The sequence below is a fragment of the Phoenix dactylifera genome, chromosome 15 (assembly GCF_051530095.1).
Source record: "Phoenix dactylifera cultivar Ajwa chromosome 15, Ajwa_hap1_PhDact_Kaust_v1.1, whole genome shotgun sequence".
NCBI classification, from domain to species: Eukaryota; Viridiplantae; Streptophyta; class Magnoliopsida; order Arecales; family Arecaceae; genus Phoenix; species Phoenix dactylifera.
This window is the reverse complement of record NC_143204.1, coordinates 5,384,082-5,392,263: the sequence shown is the minus strand read 5'-3', so window position 1 is coordinate 5,392,263 and position 8,182 is coordinate 5,384,082. Positions and strand designations below refer to the sequence as shown.

At 38.9% G+C, this 8,182-nt stretch overlaps 1 pseudogene; it reads right to left on the bottom strand.

Moving 5' to 3' along the window:
- Window positions 1–1,105: 1,105 nt before the first annotated feature.
- Window positions 1,106–1,203, bottom strand: LOC120107846 (small nucleolar RNA R71; annotated as a pseudogene).
- Window positions 1,204–8,182: the final 6,979 nt, after the last annotated feature.

Here is an 8,182-nt window from a genome sequence, read left to right as displayed (position 1 = left end):
TAATAATCTATAGATCGTTCCCTGAGGATTCGACCTCGGACTCCTGAGAATTTACTACTTGTGCGATTCTCCTGCACTTGGGAGAACAATTTTATTTTTGCATCAAGTTTTTGGCGCCGTTGCCGGGGAACGGCTGATTTATTAGTATAATTTTAGATTTAATTTTTACTTTACTAGTTAGTCTTTTTCTTTCGGAAAAAAAAAAAATCTTTATTGCTGTTTTTTTATTCCCTGCACAGTCTGCATCAAACTCTGATATCTGAGTAATCCACCGTCTGATTGCACTCAAATTTCGTCGGCTGCTGTAGGACACATGTTTCTTTCATCTGAACGGTCTGATTGATATTCTGATACTTGTACAACCATTAAATTAATATAAACTTTGCTGCTGTCTGCTTTGGATTTTCTATGTTTAATTTTTTTTTTTTTGTTTAGAATCAGAATTTTATTATCATCATATCTCATTAACCCTTGTTGCTACTTAAAAATTGATAAGAACTTTAAGAAAAGATCAAGGGTAATCATTAAAAAAAAAATAAAAAAACAAAAAAAACAAACAAATAAATAAACTCTGAAATTTTGTATGCTTTGGAATAGGGACAACACTGGACGTCTGAGTCAACAGCCTTTTGACAATTCCTTAGATAACATTATTGAAACGTTTTTGCAAAATCTCAGATCTGGTGAGATGGATGATGATGATGTAGGAAGTCACCATGGTAATGAAGGTAGACCCCCAGTTATGACACTTCGACAATACTTACATCCCACTAGGACTAGTCAACCTTCATGCATGATTATTCCTGAAAATGTAGGACACTTTGAAATCAAACCAGGAGTAATTCAATTGCTGCCAAAGTATCATGGAATGGAATCCGAGAACCCTTATCTTCACCTTAAGGATTTTGAGGAAATTAGCATCACATTTAGAGTGCCAAATGTATCGGAAGATGTCCTTAAATTAACCTTGTTTCCTTTTTCCTTGAAGGATAAAGCCAAAACATGGCTGAACTCCTTGAGACCTAGATCGCTAGGAACATGGCATGACATGCAAAGAGAATTCTTGAAAAAATTCTTTCCCGCACAAAGGACTAACTTTTTAAAAAGGCACATTAGTAATTTCCAACAAAAAGACCATGAAACATTTTATGAATGCTGGGAGAGATTTAAAGATTTGCTTCTCTCTTGTCCTCATCATGGATTTGAAACATGGAGAACCATTAGTTTCTTTTACGAGGGATTGTCTCCACAGTTGAAACAATTTATAGAGACTATGTGCAATGGTCTATTTTTGGAAAAGCAACCCGATGAGGCATGGGACTATTTAGACTCTCTCGCAGAGACTGCACAATTATGGGATACAGGGGATTGAGTGAATAAACCTTTGCCTAAGCCTACTAGCATTCCACACGGGGGCCTTTACAACCTTAATACTCAGGATGATATTCAGGCTAAAATGGCAGCCCTTACTAGGAAGGTAGAGGAAATTGAACTTAGAAGGATTGAACCCGCCAAGACCGTAGAACATAACAGCGAGTGTTGTAGGATTTGCGAGATGCCTGGCCATCTCATCACTGATTGCCCCACAATACCCGCATTGAAGGAAGTCTTGCACGATCAGGCCAATGTTATGAATACCTATCAAAAATCTTTCAATAATCCTTTTTCGGGTACTTACAACCCTGGATGGAAGAACCATCCAAATTTCAGGTGGAGGAATGACCAACCTCAACAAGTATATAACCCAACTCCTCCACCTCCGCACCCTCATTATGCACATGCACCCCCTCAAAAATCCAGTCTCGAAGAAACTTTGCAATCTTTCATGCAAGGTCAAGCCAAAATCAATGATGAATTAAGAAATCAACTGACAACGCTGACCACTGTTTTAAGTGCTCAAGAGAAAGGTAAGCTACCAGCTCAACCACAACCTAATCCTCAAGTCTACGACGGTAGCAATGCATCATCTTCAACTTCACATAAAGAGCAAGCAAAGAGTATAATAACTTTGCGAAGTGGAAAAGTTATTGACCGACCAGTCCCAGAACAAACTCAAGCCATACCTGATTCTGACCCTTTAAAGACAAAAGAAAAGGATAACGAAGAAACCGAAGCACCAACATCTACTGAAAAAATTGAATGTCCTTTTCCTGCACCATTTCCACAAAGATTAAAGCCCTTGCAAAAGCTTGAACCAAACTCTGAAATTCTTGAGCTTTTTAAGCAAGTAAAAATCAATGTACCTCTTCTTGATGCAATCAAACAAGTGCCTTCATATGCAAAATTTTTGAAAGATTTGTGCACTGTCAAGCGTCGATTAAATGTCAAGAAGAAGGCATTTCTGGCTGAAAATGTGAGTGCAATTTTACAGCATAACATTCTCCCTAAATATAAAGATCCAGGTTGCCCAACTATCTCGTGCATCATTGACAATTTTAGGATTGAGCGAGCATTGCTAGATTTAGGAGCGAGTGTGAACTTGTTGCCATATACGGTATATGAGCAACTCGGTTTGGGTGAGTTGAAGCCAACAACTGTGACCCTACAATTAGCTGACAGGTCAGTGAAGGTCCCTAGAGGGATTATTGAAGATGTGTTGGTCCAAGTAGACAAGTTCTACTTTCCTGTTGATTTTATCGTACTGGACACACATCCGGCTTCCAATTCACCATCTCAGATTCCGGTCATCTTAGGACGCCCATTTCTTGCAACTTCTAATGCATTGATCAATTGTAGGAATGGTGTCATGAAGCTTTCTTTTGGCAATATGACTTTGGAACTGAACGTCTTTAGTATAGGCAAACAACCCAGTGAACATGAAGAAAGTAAAGAAGTTGAATGGGTTGAAACCATTGCGGAAGAATATTTGTTAAAAGAAACATTTACTGAATCGACCGACAATGGTTTGATAGATTGGTGTTCTGAAGGTACTGCTGATGATACGGTCCCACCTATTTTAGATAACTCGGATATCATGATGGTCAATGGGTGGAGACCGCGAATAGAGGAATTTGAACAGCTGCCACCTCGAAAAGCAAAGATAGTACCATCCCATGAACAAACACCTAAGCTCGAGTTGAAACCTTTACCGAAGGAACTCAAGTATGCCTTTCTTGGATCCAATGACACATTTTCTATAATCATCTCATCTGATCTGGATCATGCCCAAGAAAAAAAATTACTTGGTGTTCTAAAGAATCATAGAGGAGCTTTAGGGTGGTCTATTGCAGACTTGAAGGGGATTAGCCCTTTAATTTGCATGCACCGGATATATTTAAGGGACAATGCCAAAACCACAAGGCAAATGCAACGCAGGTTGAATCCTACGATGAGAGATGTGGTTAAAGCAGAAGTCCTCAAGTTGCTTGACGTGGGTATTATTTATCCAATTTCCGATAGCAAGTGGGTAAGTCCTACTCAAGTCGTGCCCAAAAAAGCAGGTCTGACGGTAGTCGAAAATGAGCAGGGTGAACTAGTTCCAACTCGTGTTTCGACGAGTTGGCGCATGTGTGTTGACTACCGAAAATTGAATTTGGTCACTAGAAAAGATCACTTTCCCCTACCCTTCCTAGACCAAGTTTTGGAAAGAGTTGCAGGACACAAATTCTATTGTTTTCTCGATGGCTATTCCGGGTACTACCAAATCGAAATTTCATCTGAGGATCAAGAGAAGACTACCTTCACTTGTCCTTTTGGCACATTCGCTTTCCGTCGGATGCCATTCGGGTTGTGTAATGCACCTGCAACATTCCAAATATGTATGCTTAGCATTTTTGAAGAAATGAACGAGAAATTTTTAGAAGTGTTTATGGATGATTTTTCTATTTTTGGCGATTCTTTTGATGATTGTTTATTACATTTACAAGCAGTCTTAGCTCGATGCATGGAAAAGAATCTGATACTAAATTGGGAGAAATGCCATTTTATGGTGCCAAAGGGAATTGTCCTAGGACATATTGTTTCATCGAAGGGCATGGAAGTTGATAGAGCTAAGATTGACTTAATCGCCAAGCTACCTGCACCCAAGACAGTTAGAGATGTTAGATCATTTTTGGGTCATGCAGGATTTTATAGGAGGTTCATCAAGGACTTTAGTGTCATAGCTCGACCATTATGTAACCTCCTATCTCTTGATACACCATTCAATTGGACTGAAACCTGTCAAGAGGCATTCGAAAAATTGAAGGCTATGCTTAGCACTGCACCCATCGTGCGACCACCTGATTGGTCATTACCTTTTGAGATCATGTGCGATGCTAGTGACTATGCGATAGGAGCTGTCCTAGGACAACGCAAGGATAATAAGCCATATGTCATCTACTATGCAAGCAAAACCTTAAATGATTCTCAAATGAATTACACCACCACCGAGAAGGAATTGCTTGCAGTAGTATTTGCATTAGACAAATTTCGCTCTTATATCCTTGGTGCTCCTATTGTTATCTTTACAGATCATGCAGCGCTAAAATATTTATTGGATAAGAAAGATGCCAAACCACGCTTAATACGATGGATACTTTTACTCCAAGAATTTGACATCACTATCAAAGATAAAAAGGGAGTAGAAAATGTAGTTGCTGACCATTTATCACGGCTAGTTTTTAATGATTCGGTGCCACAGTTGCCCATCAAGAACTCGTTCCCTAAAGAGCAATTGTTTACACTTTCTACTATGCCATGGTATGCTGATATTGTAAACTTTCTTGTCACGAACCGGATGCCGGGGCATTGGGGATCGAATGATAAGAATAATTTCTTGCGTGAAGTAAGGAGTTATTATTATGATGCCCCTTATTTGTTCAAGTATTGCAATGATCAAATCTTTAGAAGATGCATTCCGGATCATGAGATACAAAGTGTACTCTCTTTCTGTCATGCCAATGCTTGCAGAGGACACTTTGCATCTAAGAAAACAGCAGCTAAAGTGTTACAATGTGGTTTTTATTGGCCTACACTATTTAAAGATGCCTACGAGTTCTGTAGGACATGTGACCCATGTCAACGTGTTGGAAGTCTAACTCGTAGGCAAATGATGCCTCTTCAGCCCATTATTGCTATTGAAATTTTTGACATGTGGGGCATCGATTTCATGGGCCCATTCCCACCGTCTTTTGGATATGAGTATATTTTAGTTGGTGTTGAGTATGTGTCAAAATGGATAGAAGCTGTTGCCTGTAGAACTAATGATCACAAACCTGTTTTGAAATTTCTAAAAGAAAATATTTTTTCATGATTTGGGATGCCCAAGGTTATAATTAGTGATGGGGGAAAACTTTTCTGTAATAAGCCTTTTGAGATCCTATTGCGAAAGTACGGTATCACTCATAGAATTGCAACTCCTTATCACCCGCAGACTAGTGGACAAGTAGAGCTAGCCAATCGGGAGATTAAACGAATTTTAGAGAAAACGGTGAATCCATCACGCAAAAACTGGTCTTTAAAACTTTCTGATGCATTGTGGGCTTACCGTACTGCTTATAAAACTATTCTTGGTATGTCCCCGTATCGGCTAGTCTATGAAAAAGCATGTCATCTACCTGTTGAATTAGAGCATAAATCATATTGGGCCATTAGAAAATTGAACTTTGAATTGTCAGATGCTGGTTTAATTCGAAAATTACAATTAAGTGAGTTGAATGAAATTCGTCGGGATGCGTATGACAATGCTAGACTTTGTAAAGAACGAATGAAAATTAGGCATGATAAATCAATTCTAAGAAAATCTTTTGAACCTGCACAAAAAGTTCTTTTGTATGACTCTCGCTTACATCTGTTTCCTGGAAAGTTACGATCAAGATGGACAGGTCCTTTCATTGTAAAAACTGTTTTTCCACACGGGGCAGTTGAAATTGAGAATCCACAGGATGGTCAAATTTTTAAGGTAAATGGACACAGATTAAAACCTTTTCTTGAGAATTTTGCAGATGAAGAGGACTCCTTTCCCTTGGAGGAGCCTTCTTATGACTGAGCATGACGGCAAAGGTATGTGTATATTAGTTAGAATTATTTTTTTTTCTTTTATTTTTTTTCTTATTTTGTAGGTCTTCTTTTCTGGAAATCAACAGCTCAAGGTATTCTTCTTCTCTCTAATATTCTTTTCTCTATTGTTTCTCATATATAGCTTTCTTGCATCTTTTACATTGAGGACAATGCAATATTTAAGTTGGGGGGAGGAAAATATTTTGCAAAAAAAAAAAAAAAAGTTTTTGCATTTGATTTATTCCATTACTTTCTTTTCTAAGCAAATGCACATGTATTTTCATATTAAGTTTGTGCAACTATTAATGCAAAGAATACATGCATACTATGACTGATCAGTGACCTATTATTAGATCCCCACACGTATACTTAATGATAACAGGAAAGCCTCAGGAGTTCACATTTGTTAACTGCATTTTTGTTAGCCTTATCCATAAAAGAAGTATGAGTATCCTTGTTCGTACCATAAAGTTCAGGATTTGGTTTTCACATAAAGATAGAGGTTGAATATCCCGACTAGATTACTTAGGTGCCTTATGATCCGACCTTGGTTGACCTATAGTCACGATGCAGTCACATATATAATAAAAAAATATATATATGGTTCAGTCTATCTTCTCTTTTCTTGCACAAAAAAAAAAAAACAAACAAAAAAATCCTCATGATGACAAGTCTGTCCTCGTGGCGTAGTCTGATTCGAGTAATTAAGCCCGAGGGGTGTTTCACCTAATGTCTTGAGCCAACTGGATCGGGGGTCATTGGCTGAAAGCTCGCTACACGGATCTTACTAGAGCCTAATGGGGTTGGACTATTGTAATCGTCATATGTGTTTTAAAAATAAAAATAACAATAAGCATGAATAAGGTTGGTTGGACTGAACCTAGTGACATATGGTAATGGCTGGTTTGATTCCATTGTATTGGACCTCTGTGTACCCGGATTGTTTAGTTGGGATTGATAGCTCTTTCTTTATATGCGAACCATTCTTGACAAATTTAGACAACAAGTGATATTCTGAAAATTTGATGGATCAGGTTCTAATAAAGTGTAGAAAACATTTGTGGACTTGAGTAGTGCACCTAAAACTCAGGCGGTGCTCTGTTGTGGTGGAGGTATTAGTACTCTGAGAAAGTCATATGATTTGATGCACACTACACTTTTATATTCCTTGCTTTAACAGTTGCCATACTTGAAAATATTTGTCAATTAATTACATGTGTATTAGCTTAGGGTTTATTTTTATTAGAATCTCATGTCATATAATTCATGATGTTTGTGGGTAACATCCCTGAAAATCCTCACGAGACAACACTCGTCCACTAGGGTAACCTAGGGGTTTAACGGCTTGTTGCACGTGCTAAGTGCAATCGTGATTCCTACGAAAGTGAGTACTTATCTTAATTTTATGCAATTAGTTCTAATAAAACATCAAAGGACCAACCATCACTTTTTGTACTCTCATTTTATCAATTGCTTGTTAATTGCTAGAGACTAGCAATAAGCTAGTTGGGGGGTGTGATGAGAGCACAAAAGTGCGATCTACACATCACTTAAATTAGTATTATTGCTAACACATAATGATAGAAGTTGTTGACCTCCTAATGGATTTTGATGAATACAAAACACTAGAGTATAATTCCCCTTATATTAACAATTTACTTGAGCATTTCAGGTGTTTATCTAAGAATATTGTTAAGAATTGTCAAGGCATGTTTCCATATTTTTCGGAGGATTTATTGAAGATTTTTGAGATGAAGAAAACAGATCAGGGACAGCCGAGACGTCTCCGGTTTGTCCCAGAGACGTCTCTGGCACGTAGAGGAAGAATTGGCACGTCTGGAGACGTCCCCGGCACCTGGCAAGGCGTCTCGCAGGGTCGGAGTCGACTCCCGACTCTGCGGAGTCGACTCTCTCAGAGACGGCAGAAAGGCCGATTTCAAAGGATGCGCGCGAGTCGTCTCCGAAGGACGCGGAGTCGTCCCCACGCATAAAAGACAAACATCCCGAGACGTCCCCAGAAAGCGCGGAGTCGACTCTCTCAGGGATTCCAGAGGACTTGTTTTTCGTTGATAAAACTACGGAGTCGTCCCCGACGTCGCGGAGTCGTCCCCATGCATAAAGCACAAGCATCCCGAGACGTCCCCGTAAAGTGCCGAGCCGACTCTCTCAGAAAAACAGAAAAACAAGCATTCAAGCTGTTCTT